Here is a 16062-nt window from a genome sequence, read left to right as displayed (position 1 = left end):
GGTGCTGGAGTGAAATTTGTGCAAGATCCAGAAAACCTGGACTAGATTTAGCTAACTAAATGGTAATAACCAATTAGCATTGAGTTTTTTGGATTATAATTTAAGGGAAGAAGTAGTGATCAGTTATTTCATTTTATGATATACTTTCATGTTACTTAAACAACCTAAATTTAGTAACTTTGAAGACAAGAAGGCAAGTGGCAGTTACTCACCATGTGTTTTTATTTTTCATGGCGCTTATTTTTCAACACAAAGAACTGTAGGCTTTCCTACCTGGAAGAGACCGTGAAAATCATGCAGGCCATCCTTCTCATTTTACAGACAAGAAAGCAGAGGGGTTCATAAATTGAATGACTTGCCTGTAGCAACAATACAAATATAGAAAGTTGAGATGGATCAACCTAATGTTTGCTCTCTAAATTGATTCCCTGTACATTTGCCTGACCCAGGAAAGCTGCCTTACAAACACTACCCCGATATGTAAATAAAACTCTCACCAATTAAATTACTGCTTAAAAGGCTAATACAAGGTATATGCCCCACACATTCTAGTCTCCACTTTGGGGCTAAAGACTTACTCTTTCAATGTCTCCCTTCATTTGCTCCTATAACACACGATTGAAATAGATTCTCTAAGACAGGGCAGTGATCACTGGCCTCAGAGTACGCCTAGAGCAAGGCACTATCTATACAGATACATCAGACCAGATGAAGAGATGCATTATTAATTCGTCTTTCAGAACACGAATGGCAGATGTGTTCTCATTTTAGCTCGATTGGGTGCTATGCCATTATTTTTTAATGTGCACACATTTAAGTTAAAAGAACTATATAAAGCAGAATATTGATTAAAGAGAATCCCTAGATACTTAGAGAGAGAGAGAGAGAGAGAGAGAGAGAGAGAGAGAGAGAGAGAGGATGAATAAGCTTTTCCTATTGATGAATTTTGGGCTTTGTTCATTTTAGTGTTCTGTCAAAATGGATTTAACAGTTTGCATATTGTTTTTATAAATTTTAATAAAACTTCCTACAAATATTAGCATTGTCTGAAGCAGGCAGTTGGCAATGCATGAAATGAAAGTGCGACAGCTATCTTTTAAAAGTGAAAAAATAACTAGGCAAATGAATAAAACGATTTATTCTTCAAGTATTCATTGAACGCCTGTATTCAACAAAAAGGGTGGTCAGACACTGCTTGCAAGGAGCTTGTGGTCCAGCAGAGGAAATACTGACCGGGATTTTCATTTTCATTTTCAAGTGGGTGGATAAGAACCATGGATGTGTGAGCTGTGAGAGCAGAACACTGAGCCCCAAGGAACCCTGAAGATAGAGAATTAGGTGAGTTGTCAGTCTGCAGACCCTGGGGCTCAGGTTATGTATTAATAGCAGAGTTGGGATGCTAGCATATAATAAGATAATAAATCATTAGATAATCCTGCTTGGGCATCAGAGGGTCAGGAGGAAACCACCCTACGGCCAGGAGCCCCATTTAACCTGATTAAGAGAAGTGAAGGCAGAGAGCCAGTCACTGTAGCAAGTGACAGTAACCGTTGTCGTTAGTATAGCTTTTTGCAGTTTTGTGTTTTGTTTCTGTGATGTTTCCTGGCTTTATACTCAACTCAGAGCTTTACACCTTTCTGGGGACTTACTGAGTGCCAATGGAAACTTGGTTTATTAATATTTATCAAAAATAAATTGCTACTCTTTGACTCACACAACACAACTAATATTTCTGATGCCTCAAGTTCCACAAAGGCCCTTTTGTTTGGTGTTTTCTGCTTTTTTTTTTTTTTTTTTTAAAGCCATGAAAAGGTAGAGAGCCTGGAGCAATTTCTTATGTGTTGACACATGTGTTTAGGGACACTTAATATTTGCTGCCCAGAGCGAAATATAACAGGGTTTTATGGGCAAGTCTTACAGTGACAGAGTGGTCAGGCTGGTAGCTACACACACTTTTTCTAAATAAATGCATCTCTGTGGAATGAGCTGTCAGTAGGATTCTAGGTTTTAGAAGCCTGGAGTAAATAAGGAGCAATATATTGGTTCTGAGGAACAGACATTAATGTTGACACGTGATGTTTCTTGTCAATTTGATCTATACCAATAATTCATTTTATTTTCTACTACAGTATTTGTTTTGTTCCTAAGTCATTTGAGGCTTTATTAAAGGTTTACCTGGTGGCTTTTTAAAAGCATAGCATTTACTATGGTATGTGTTCATCATCAGTTATGTTGATTGAATATAATAACTATAACATTCAACCAGAGTTCAGGCTTTTACCCTCTAATTCAGATCCATCACCCCCTCATACTGACATACACTGACGCAGTGCCTTAGCTTTGTCAAAATGGAAAAACTTCAGCAAAATTGATCCTAGAAGCAATGTCCAGTTAATCAAAGACTGAAAATGGAAACCAATTTTTCTCGCCTGTCACACTGTCATTTTAAAACCATGATTCTTAAACTGCTTTGTCACTATGGTTGTCATAATTTTATCTCCATCATTTTGCATTTTAGCCAATGTATGCAAAAAATATAATCGATATAAAATTATTAATGAGATTTTATCTTTTTTTGGACTGTTCTGGAAATGCAGTTTGCATATCCCACAGCACATCATCATTTGGACAAGACACTTTTTAAGTGCTTGATAGGGCCATGAGGTTAGTGGCTACCTTAATGAATAGGGCAGTTCTAGCACTCGGCTTCTCAAGCTGGTCTGGTCTTCAGTTTCAGGGTAAGATCCTTAGTGAGTCACTGGAGTTTGAGATGTGCTGCCTGATGACTTGAGAAGCTTACTGTTTGAGATTACACACCCTCTCCTCCCATCATATTTGTGCTATTACATTTTTTTAAAAATCATAGATTAGGTAAACCATTTATCATCATCAGACCAAAGGCAGAGTTCAGTTTCATCCTGGTTGGATTCAGTGACATCTAGTTAGGTTTTTCTTAATCAGAAAGTTGAGATATTTTAGCAAAAAGGAAAGGAAAGGTAGGCCAAAGATAAGACAGGGATATATATATATATATATTCCCCCCCCCCCCCCAACAATCTAATGAATGTTACCACCATCACACCATAGCTATTCTTTTCTGACATTTGTTTTGAGAGGGAGAAAGAGGGAAAAGTTGTCTGTCAGTCTCCCCCCCCATGATTGGTTTCATGAGCATATGACCTTAGAAGGGTTTAGCACTTGGTTTAATGCTCTGCGGTCACAGTGTTGAAATCCTTTATTCTGAGCAAGAGGTTCTGCATTTTCACTTTGCTCTGGGCCTTGAAGTTTTGTAGTTTGTCTTCCCCTCCACCAAGAGTCTACTTACTATTTACCTGCAGCTATAAGAGAGGAAGTGGATTAGGTAGGTTTTGGGAGGAGCTGAATGCTCTCTTTCACTTTCCCATCACCACAATCTTTTTATAGCCTAAGAAATAAAAAATAAAAATAAAAAAGAGATAATGCAGGCCTTGGGGGATGAGGGTGGCGGAAGAAGGGGTAGGACAGGACTCAATGATGCAGATAATGGTGTTCTAAAGGCAGATGTCAATGAAGGCTAAATGCTATAACTACGCAGCACAACACTACTCACCACAGGACAAAGAGCACATTTCTAAATCAACATGGATAAGTCGCCCCACCCTTCCAGCCATCTCCGCCAGGTTTATAATTATCTGAACTGTTTGAACAGAGCCTGGGTACATCTGGGCAGTGCCAAGGAGTCAGCTGGGCCAGTTTATGTTGGAAGTTTCATATGGGTGGAAGTTGAAATGTTAACTTGTTTTTATTTTGTCAGAAATTTTAGTAAAGTATAAAAGTATATTGGTAGTTTTAGTACTCAGGCCCAAAATCAAATGCTTCGAACCAACGCAAAGCTTAGAGACCTAAGATTAATTTAATGCGAATCTACTGGGTACAAGTTGTAATGCCTTGGACTCAAGAGTTTGGTCTGTGGACCAACAGCATTGCCATCATCTGGGAACTGGTTAGAGATGCAGATCCGGGACTCCAGCTCAGACCTTAATTCTTAAATTGCTTTGTCACTATGGTTGTGATAATTTTGAGTAAAGAGAGTGTGACAGTGGAGACAAATGAAGGGGCCTGAGGTTGGGGTAGGGTGCACTTATATATAGAGTGACTAGGATTGGCCTCCCTGTGAGGGCAATATTGGAGTGGTAACCAGAAGTTTTATAGAGAGGCAAGAGTGATGTAGAAATCTGGGGTGCAGAACCTTCTAGATGCAAAGGTCTGGAGCTGTGAGCAGTGGGGAGCTCAGAGCTGGTGCTGAGCAGTAGGAGGGAGAGTGGTAGAAAGGAGGTCAGAGGTAAATGGGAATATTGTGCTGATGGCATTGTCCTTCAAGGACTCTGGCTTTTAATCCATATAATATGGGCAGCTAATCCTCTATGCCTGTGAAATAATCCCCTATATTTTTGAAAAGAGACATAAAGACCACACTTTTTAAATACTGATTTTAAATGAACAGGATAGATAAGACATATTTTCAAATGCATATTTTTCTTTACAGTTATTTGAGAAGGTAGAGCAGTGTTGGTGGTAACATACACAATTTTGAATGCAAGGAAATTAAAATTAAAGCTAAAGAACAAACTAATAATGATTCAGAGTGAGAAGCTTTGGACTCTGATAAGAGTCTGAGTAACTGAGTTGCCTTTGTTCATGCATCCACCCAGTCCATCCTTTCACCCACCCATCTGGTCATTAGAAATTCCAAGAACCTAGCATCATCTAGATACAAATATGAGTAAGCCTGTTCCAGGGTTCACAGTCTAGCCAGAGAGGCTGGCTTAGGGTGTGCAGCTGGCGGTATAGGTGGAGACTGGAACAGGCAGCATGAATATTGTGCCACAGATGCCATCTGGCAGAGATAGTATTCTTATGACAAAAAACTGTTATTTGGAGCTTCCCCATTCCTTAGAAAAGTGCCTCTCAAGCCTTTGTGTTTATTCCATGGTTATCAAACAATTTTTGATACTCAGTTTAATTTGTAGACACACCAATCACAAGACAAAGGTGCACTGGACAATGGTAAAACACCACCAACGACACTTTCATTGCAAATGAATAGGGGTCTCTTGTTAATGGGGTTTACATGATTCAATTTCCTTAGCTCCTGATCAACCCTGAGTGGACTGATAAAGTCAAATTTCTGAATCATGTAGTTTGGTCACTGGACCTTTGCCAACCAACATGTGCTGAGTGAGTAAGTGTATAAAGTGCAGTGAGTCTGGAAGACTCACCTGGAAATATTCTGTCCATCTTACCCACTAATACAACTGTACAAGTGTAACATCAGCAATCACACAGGAAACAGTACAATAATGCCTAGTAGTGTATCACAGGAAATGGGCTACCGGAAGCAGGGGCTCATATAATCCAGACTTCAATACAGGAGTGTAAAGGGATCTTAGGTGAAGGTGGACACAGTGTCTAATATAGTAAGGGCACAGTTGGTACTATGGTAAGTGAGTGAATGAATGAATGAATGAATGAGGGGTCCAGTGAATCTGTTTTAAAGAGGAAGATGTCTTTGTATTTTCCTCAAAAATCCTTCCTGTTGTGGTGTCTGCTACCAATTAAAATATATTTTTCAAAGGTTCTTAATCTATATAAGGAATTTGATGTGTACTTCTGTAGGGCAATTAATATAAAAAATTCACTTCGTATCAGCTTTGCCCTGGAAAAGAACACAGGACCTGGAGTCAAGGGACGGAGGATTTTATTCTCTGTGTTACTGTGGCCATGTTTATTTACTCTTCAGGAAATAATATATTGAAGATAAAATGAACCATTTGGGTTCTGAATTGTTAAGCTTCCATGTTTTGACTAAAAAAAAAAAAAAAAAAAAAAAAAAAAAAGTATTGATTTACCTCTTGCTCCCTCTGCTGGAAGATTGGCTTTCTGTTTTGGTCTTACACTGAATACATTGTATAGGTGTTGAATTTTGTTTTTCCTTGTTTTTGTATTTAAAAATTCCTGAGATTATACAGAATTATACTTAGACTCAAGAGAAACCCTTCAACTCATAGTTTACATCCTTAAGGTCCACATTGTCACCTTGGGGGTTGGCCCTTGATGTTATAGGTTAAGAATATAATTCAGGCTTTTACTGTGTTTATTTTTTCCCCATTTTTTAATTAAGGTGTTATATGTGTACATATCTTCCCGTTGCTTTTACTGTGTTTAGTGTTTATGTCCTAGAGGAGGGCATTTGACCAGTGTTTTCATATCTGAGAAATCAGACACGATGATTCTTTGTGTTTTTAATCTAGGGACTATTGCTCTAAATCATCATGGACTTTTTAAGGAATTACAAGTCTCCATGTAAGTTTGCTTAGCATTCAGAACTTTTAAATGTTCTCTTTCCAGAGTCTCCCACTTTCAAATCAGCAGTCCCTGCCCTCTTAGCACTTGGTCCTTGACAAGGTCTGTGTCTGTCCCAGCCCCAATCCTTGACTGCCAGTGGTCTCCATAGCACAGTCAACCATCGCATTCCCGCAGTTCCAGTCAGTGGGCCTTTTTCGTCACCTGTTAGCAAACTTTCCTGTTCACTAGAATGTCAGAGTGAGGCAATGGTGAGATCATGATTTACAAATCTCCTTTTTCCTGAATCTCTTTTATTAGGATGCTTATGTTAAAAAGAAAACAAATACTATTTTACAATTTATTAAAACATGGAATAGTGTTTCCTAAAAGACAAAGAGATGCTTTAAATCCCCACCCTCTACTTTTATTGGTCAGAGGAATTCAGAGGAAAATGTGAGACCAGAAAGCTTATATACAGTATCCTCAGCTTCCAGTCACTGTGTCCATCAGTCAAAAGGGAAAGCCTGCCCCCACCTTCACACCTTTAGGCTGCGCTCTTTATCTTTGTCAATTGTTGATGGGCTCATAATATTCAGGTAGGACCACAGTTCATGAAATTACCGTTTCTATGGACTAAATTAGTGGAATATTGGCAACCTATTGTGAACAAAACCCTTGGCCAGTATTATTTCTAAAATGAGGAATTAAATTCTTTTTCATTGTTAAAGGAATTTTTATTCAGTTAGTGGTTGTAGAAGACAGTACATAGTTTTATGTTTATTTTTAGTAGGGAGGCAGGCTTAAGGGAGAGAAGCAAAAACCTAGTGATTTCATGTTGGTGGGTGTCCTGTGCTACCATACATGTTATACAAAGCATGTACTGAGATTTAAAGTTGCTGTCATGCCGTGGGCCATGAATTGTGGATGTTTGATATTGCTTTATTTCTTCACAAGGCTCTGTTGATCCTTGTCCATCCTGAGAGCCCTGATCAGGAAAAATATTGCGTTCAGGCTGAAGTGGCCTTTCTGGGCAGCAGAGGGCACTCTCTTCACGTCTAATAAAGGCTAACGCAACCCTTCCAGTGCTCCTATTGAAACCCAAGTTTGTGAGTCATAACCATCCTCCTTTCTGTGTTCAGTTGGCATCTTGCAAAGGACAGCATTATTTCTTGGTGAGCAACAGTTGACCAAAGTATTTGGGAAACTCTACAATTTTAAAGTAAAAAACAAAATATATTCTTTACCTGATTTTTATTTTTTGCAGTAAGCCTGAATCGCCTGGGAAACAGCAGATACTTTTCAATCTTTTAAATTGTTATACCAGTCCTGAACTACCCAGGTATTCTTGAAATTAGTCATGTTAATATTTAGTAGCGGGCAAGGGGTCCAAGGCCCTCTAGTTCTAGGGAAGGTTTACGGGCCGGTCCCTGTGCCCTGGCAGAGATGTTGATACAGATGGGCCTTCCTCTTCCTGATGCCATTTCAACTCATTTTCTCCCACCCTAGTATGCAGAGAAGGGGTTGGCAATTGTTTTATCTGAAAAGGCCAGATGGTGGGCCAGAGGGACTCTGTTCGAACTACTCAACTCTGCTGCTGTAACCCCCAAAGCAGCTGCAGAAACCATGTAATCAAGTGGGGTAGTTGTGTGCGAATGAAACTTTATGATTTGGCTATCCTATAACTATCTGTAAATATTGAAAAACCAGTTAACATCTTCCATATAGCTGTTATTTTATATACTTTATAAACACAAATACTTTCCTTTTGTTTTTTGTTCTTTAAAAAACAATTCTTTCTAATTAACAAGAAAATAATTAAATCTTAATGTCCATCTGGTTCCACTATCATTGGAATTGATGTCTGTCCCCCTTACAGTGTTCCTGACAAGCGCCATGGTTAGAGAGTTTAGACTTTCTCTTTTCCATGAAAGAAAGGCAGGGGCCTGGGAAGCAGAGCAGATGATGAGAGTGCACAGGCGTTTTTAAGTAGTTAACACAAACAGTTTATAAACCGATGCTGCTGGAATTGTGAACTTTTCATCTTTTCATTTATTGTTTTAAAAGAAAGATGCCACAGTGTAATATAACAGGCACTGACTGGCCTGAAAGATCCCTGGAAAATCTGGTTTCAGAGTTTTCTAGGAGTTGATCCAAGAACATTTTTCTTTCTTCCTTTTGATCTGTTGAAAGATACACAAGATACTTGGATGCCTGGAGGCCATAGATGCCAATAACGAAGGAAACTGCAACAAGTTGTCTGGTAAAGGGAGCCAGCAATTATTCGAGAAGGGATAATTGCAAGAGCAGCAACTGGAACTTTTTAATCTACTGCCTGACCTCAAACCCACCTTTGTACTTTTTCTGTGTATGGGTTCTGTTTCTTCCAAGTTTGAGTGGGTTTAGGGGAAACTGAGGTAATAATTGCTGCCTGCAGTTTTAGTCCCTCTTCATCTCCTCTTTACTTCCCCTTCCCCTCTCCACTTCTGAGAGCCAGGGGTTACCTGCCCTTTCCCTCTCTTCAAAGAAATGATTAGCTGGCGCTGACTACAGAGGGGAGGGAACAAGAAGTGACTAAGAGGAGAAGCCCTGAAGATGTTTTTATATCAAGACAATCCTATATAATAAAAGCCTAATATGCTAAGTGTCTGGTCGACCGGTCGGCCATTTAACCAGTCAAAGCGTAATATGCTAATGATATGCTGTGGCCACTTAACTGCTTGCTATGATGTACACTGACCACCAGGGGACAGATGCTCCAACTGGTAGATTGGCTTGCTGCTGGGGTCCTGCTGATTGGGACTGAGCGAGACTGGCCAGATACGCCCTGGAACCCTCTCTTGGTCCCTCCCTGGGCTGCCAATCTCCCACATCTCTTCCCCAGCCCCAATCATGCACCAGTGGGGTCTCTTGGCATGGCCTGCGCCTTCTTGCAATCTGGGACCCGCTCAGGGGATGTCAGAGAGCTAGTTTCGGCCGCAGGCCAGGCCGAGGGAGCCCACTGATGCATGAATTTGTGCACCAGCCTTCTAGTTTTATATAAACATGTACTTGTCAGAGGTTGCTTGGAGCACTAGAACAAAGCTGGGGGCCAGTAGGAAGCAAATTTGAGAGGCTCCCAAGCTCTCCCTGCGAGGGGATCCAAACAAGCACAGGAATACCTTCCACAGAGTGTCAGATCCTTTAAGTGTGGCAGAGAACACTTAGAAAGTTTTCTTTCCAAAGGATTATGGGAGTCAGCTCTGAATTCTCCTCTTTACACACTCCTGGAGGAGGAAGAAGGGTGGATCAAATTCCAACCACTACCAGGAAGATCCTGGAAGAACATATTTCTGTATCACCGCCTTGAACTCCTTGACCTGGACTCCACCTTCTGTTGTTCCCCCACTTCAGGTGTCTGTGGGTCCCTTGACCCAGCCTGCCCAGAGCTACCAACCCATAGGTAGCTCTTCCAACTCAGCACTGTAGCAAGTGTAGTTAGCTGATTGTCCTTGTGTGTATGCTAGATCTTTCTTTGAATAGCTAAAACATAAATGGATTTAGATTGTCCATGGCTTCCCCAAACACTTGAATTAATGTTTTCTTGGAATGCCCTTTTTGGGTCTGCCAGCTGATTATTATTTTCAGAGGACACTAATGACAACCCAGGCGTGATGTCTACGAAACCCCACATTAAGGCAGCTTGCAAACCTGCCATTCAGGTAATGACTGCCGCCCTCTGGAAAAACAAGCTGGGACCTCCCCAAGGGAAGGCTGTGTGGTAATCCTGAGTATTTGAGAAGGGTGTGAGTGAGGCCAGTCCTAGGAGTTGACATGGTAGAACTGGGTAAGAGGGTCACCATGGTTTTACGAAGTTTTTGTTGGGTGTGGGAGAAAATTTCAAGGAGGAAGAGCTTTACTGAGGAGACATGCTTCCTTTTTTGTCTCTCAGCTCAAATCCATTTCCTTCTAACACCCACAAAGGTAATAATTATCATGACTACTTACCATGATTATGGGTGACAGGAATTGCAGTTGGGCAAAGGGACTGTTTTGTATATTTAATTTCCTTCTCTGAAATTCTGACTTCACAAACTTCCTTATTTTGTCTTCCTAATAGTGACTGGCTCCATAGCAGACACATGTCATGAGCCTAAGTATTCTTTCACTGGTCCTTAATTCCAATTCATATGCGAATTTTTTGAAAAGAAAGAATAACCGCAGTAACACTAATGAAAGCAGCCAGTGCCAGCTGGATTAGCTTAGTGTGGAAAAGGACATAATTTCACAGAATTATTGTTTTTCTGAAAACTTCAACCATTGTTTGGTTAACTGAAGAAAATTTAGAATTTTATAAGTGAATACTCACATGTAAATAGTGGCCTACTTTTTAGTGCTGTTACCTAACACAATAGATGACATTGGACAGGTGATTTTCATCCGCTCCAGTGAGTCTGGCAGTGGTGAACTTTCCATGACTGTACCAATGCATGGAAGCCAGGAATAGTTTGGGACAAGGTGATTGATCTCTTTAGTTTACAGACTTCATTCTGTTTTCTACTCTTGACCAGAACCAAGAAACACCTTCTTTCAAAGGCTTCCTTAATCAGTGTTCTTGCAAGTTTCATTTGCTTTGAGCAAGACAATGCTAATGGGATTCTAGTGATGCCACCTTACCTGCTGTATTTTTCACCTAGCTCAAACTGTATTAAACCTACTGAGGCTGGCTTTTAGATAACAATTTGAATCTTCTAGGGGATATGGCAAGTGGCGGATGGATTGAACTCATCTATAATCTTGCTACTCAGTGTGTTCTATAAATCATCAACCTTAGCATCGTCTGGGTGCTTGTTAGAAGTACGGAATCTTGGGTCCGCAACCAGATCTACAAGAAATTCAGAACCTGCTTTTTTAAGAAGATCCCCAGGTTATATATATATGCACATTAAAAATTTAGAAGCACTGATATATTTATAAGGTGGAATTAGATGTTGACCCCCAAACTACTGCTTCCTAGAGTGTTGGAAATGGTAAATAGAAATCTTCACTAATCTTCGCTAAATAGATGAGACTGATAAAATATTTCCAACTGATGACTTGAACATATTTTGTATAAGTATGGCCTGTCCATCATTACTGTCTTCTGTTTACCTTTTTCTCCCTTTTCCCTTCTCTAAGTGCATGGGGAGCGATCATTTTTGATAGAAACTAGGCATGAGTGTAAGGTCTAACTGGAAAGATAAAAGGGTGAGGTCCACTGGTTTTGGAACTTGCTCAACACTTCCCTCGTGTTAACTGATAGAGTTTTAGGCTAAGGGAATGGCAAGTTAAGCGACTACTTGTGTGCCCAGAGGATTGAATGCTTGTGTTTGGGTAATGGGAAGGTGACTCTTGGGTTTGGGTGATAGCTCTTGTTTATAAAACCCTGTTCCTCCCTAGTCCTTACAGATTTCTGACTCCTGTGCATTATTTTAGTAACATGTATATTCAGTTTTCTCATCCCTGGACTCTCACCTTAAGTTAAAAGCTATTAGCAAGAGTTCATCAAGACGTGTTTCCTGTGCTTAGGTTTCGCATAACTCTTTAGCAATTATTTATAACTGGGTGACACAGTAGAAAGAGCAATTACATTGGGTACAAATCCTGATTCCACCATTTTTAAGCTATGTGACCACAGGTCAAGTAGTTCACTCTATGTGAGTCTCAGTTTCCTCAACTGTAAAAGGAATATAATAATACTTTGCTGTGCTGTGACAAATGTTAAATGAGGTTAGGAATGCAAATGCCAGTCAAGAATAGTTGTTATTGTTATGTGACGCAGTTGGTTGGAGCGTCATACACCAAAAGATGGTAGGTTCAATTCCTGGTCTGCGCACATACCCAGGTTTCAGGTTTGATCCCCTGTAAGGGCGCATGACGATGTTTCTCTCCTCCTCCTCCTCCTCTTCCTCCTCCTCCTCTCCCCCCTCCTCCCCCTCCTCCTCCCCCTCTCCCTCCTCCTCCTCCTTCTCCCTCTCCTCCTCTTCCTCCTCCTCTTCCTCCTCCTCCTTTTCTTCCTCCTTCTTTTCCTCTTTTTTCTCCTCCTCACCCCTCTCTAAAATCAATCAATATAAAAAATAGTTGTGATTGTTAATATTTCCTCTAGTATATGTGTGTATGTATATCACATGCATGATTGTTAAGTTGTGTATGCACACTTTAAAATTTAATATAAATTGACTTGTAGTTTTGTTAGATGACTCATAATTTTATTAGATGGCTACTAATTTAAATTTCAAAGCCTGGTTTTGGTGGGAAGGACAATCCATGTGTTGGTATCTCTCTCTCTCCCTCTCTCCCTCTCCCTCTCCCTCTCCCTCTCCCTCTCCCTCTCCCTCTCCCTCTCCCTCTCCCTCTCCCTCTCCTTCTCTCCCTCTCCCTCTCCCTCTCCCTCTCCCTCTCCCCCCCCCTCTCTCTCTCTCTCTCTCTCTCTCTCTCTCTCACACACACACACACACACACACACACACACACACACACTTCTTCAGTAAGACTCCTAAGTATGGTTAAGTCATCAGATGAAGTATGTCAGAGATACTGTCTTTTTTTCCTTTTTGCATGACCTAATTGAAAATATTTTTTAGAAATTCTTGGATCCTCTTCAGAAAGATGATGGTGACATGTAGATGTAATAGAATACATGAAATGGGGAATGAGTCACACAAAGGGAATGTAGTATGATGGAAAAACCAACATCATTATGATACACAAGTAACCAATAAAACACCGATGTATAAAAACACCATAAATCTTAAAAGTATTTATTGATTAAAGGCCATGTAAGAGGATAGCATTTAAAGTACACCATTGTGAAGAAATATACCTAGAGTAAATGGTCAATAGTCAAGGGTCTTAAAGACTTAAAAACTTAAACATTATAATTAAGACCTACCTGATAATCAGGATCGTCTTACTCTGTAAAGGCCTTAACAGTTTCTTGGCGAAGGAGAGCATTTCTTATCTACACTGAAAAGAGGTCACCTTTCAGTGAAACTCTTGATATGTGTAATACTTACTGTATGTATAAATATTTATAGAGAACTTGTTGTTAATGTCCCTGGAATGAGGAACTTAAAGACAGAATCAAAAGGAATCGAAACTGCAAGATAAGAAGGAGAATATTTACCTGGGCATCCCAGCATGCTCTAGTGAAGAGCAGGGAATGTACTATTCTTCTGGTAGTAGTTACACTGCTTGGCTCCCATTTGTGAAGAGGCAGAGAGGGTGGCTATGACCATTCATGAGCAATGGCTTTACTCTGCCAGAGGGAATGTTTTGGCTTTTTTTTTCTTGGAAACTTTGGTGTTTTATCTGTGGTCATTGGACCACAACCTCTGTAGAGATCCATTTCAGTGTTAAAATGACTAAAATTCTGGTCAAAAGTTTGGTGGGATGCTAGTGAACTAGCCTTAAATCAGCTATTGTCATTGAGCAAATAATAGACTCTAATATTTTAAATACTTTGTTTTGCTCATCCATTGCCACATGAAAAATCCCCAAAACTTACAGGTTTAGAACAATAACATATTTTATTTATTCATAATTCTATTGGTCAGAATTCAGAATACCAGGGCTGGCTTATCTCTGCTCTGTGATGTGTGGGACTCCAGCCGGATTGGCTTGACTGTGTGGGAACCAGCTGGAATGGCTTGATCAGAGTCAGTCTGGAGCTTCAGTATGGCTGTTGGCTGGGCTCCTCAGTTTTCCTCCATGTGGCTTCTCCAGGAGGCTGGCTTGGGCTTTCATTTAGCATGGGAGTCTCAGGGTAAATGAACTTACATGGTAGCTAGCTTCTTAGCAGGAGCATTCCAAGGAGATAAGCCTCAATGTGAAAGCATTTATTAAGTCTCTGCTTGTAAATCAAGCCACATGGCCAAGCCCAGAGTAAATGTGGGAGAGAATACTGACAAGCATGAGTCTGGTGGTATGGATTCATTGGGCCCACCAATAACTACTGCTATATTAATATTTATGTCAACAAGTTCTCGTAGTAAAATGATATAGAAAAAGAACTAATGATGTTTGATATGAATCCATTCTCCCCATACCCCTCAAAACACAAAAAGTCATCACAAAGATAACTTATTGAAGATGTTGGGGTATTGGTTATTTTTGAGAATCTTTGAACTAATTATACAGTAAAGATGAAATTATAATTTTACCCCAGAGGATTAGAGTATTTCAATTATATCAGTAACATATTTTGTTACTGATTTAAATGATGTTATTATTCTGGGTTCCTTTTGCCTAATTCCAGATCCTTTGGGCGTTAAGAATAAGAAACAGCCAAAACCAGTTTGGCTCAGTGGATAGAGCGTTGGTCTGGAGACTGAAAGGTCCCAGGTTCTATTCCGGTCAAGGGCATGTACCTTGGTTGCAGGCACATCCCCGGTGGAGGGTGTGCAAGAGGCAGCTGGCTGATGTCTCTCTGTTATCGATGTTTCTAACTCTCTATCCCTCTCTCTTCCTCTCTGTAAAAAATTAATAAAATATATTAAAAAAAGAATAAGAAACAGCAATTATTGTCTTAAACGGAAGAGTAACCTAGTTTTTGCCGATATCCAATTCAGAAAATATCAACAGCAATCCTTTCTAAGAGTATTAAAACATAGAGACAAAAAATATAGGACACATTGTCAGTGCTTTACATCGCAGTAGAATTAAATTATACCCCTTTTAGTTTAACAACTATTAACAGAGCTAAGAGAGCTAGATCTAGACCCAACTGCAACAATCCAGTGAGCTTGTGGGTAAATGCCTTTATTGCTCTGAGCCTCAGTTTATTTGTAAAATGGGAGATTTTGATTAGCCTGTGCCTATGGGCCCTTAAACTATTGGTAATTCCATGTACACATTCTGATGATGTCTTAGTGGATATGTGGATTTCTAGCTACCTTTTCTCCAGCATTCCTCCTCTGAACCAGCCTTGGAACAACGGCTCTCACAGCTACGATTTGAGAAAGTGGCACTTTCTTTAGGGGACAGAGGTGCATAGTGTCTGTGCATTATCCCCTGCCACCCCTCAGTACAATTGTCTGGATCCTGATATTTAGAATTCGAATGTTGGACAAGTCACTTCCCCTTTTGGGTCTTAGTTTCTATCTGTAATAAGAATTTTCCCCCCTGAATTTCCTTTTCTAATGTTAACTCTCTGGTAGGCCTTAAGCTTTTAACTAATTAATTAATACTTTTTAGCCGAGACCAGTTTGGCTCAATGGATAGAGCGTCGGCTTGGGGACTGAAGGGTCCCGGGTTCGATTCCGATCAAGGGCATGTACCTTGTTTGCGGGCATATCCCCAGTAGGGGGTGTGCAAGAGGCAGCTGATCGATGACTCTCTCTCATCGATATTTCTAGCTCTCTATCTGTCTCCCTTCTTCTCTGTACAAAATCAATAAAATATATTAAAAAAATAATTTTTGGTCCTCTCTCATTCAAGGGAGGCTTTCTGGGCCTCCTCTTCTCTGTTTTCATCCTTGTTGGCAGAAGTCTGGAGAGGCTCACGAGCCACATCTTGTCCCTAAGTCGCATGGCTGCAGGGTAACAGTTCTACCCTGTATGTGTGGCTGCTGCGGACATGTTCAGAGCATTCAGGTCCCAGTGGGTCTTTTATGGAGAATGCTCCGAGTACCCCTGGTTAAGAGGAAACCTTGAAGTCTTGTGTTGCCTTATGATATAGAAGAGATATGATGCAGCTGCCATGGAGGTTTGTTAGCTACAAAAC

This window comes from Pipistrellus hanaki (genome assembly GCF_964339955.1).
Source record: "Pipistrellus hanaki genome assembly, chromosome: 16".
NCBI classification, from domain to species: Eukaryota; Metazoa; Chordata; class Mammalia; order Chiroptera; family Vespertilionidae; genus Pipistrellus; species Pipistrellus hanaki.
Note: the sequence above shows the minus strand (reverse complement) of the source record.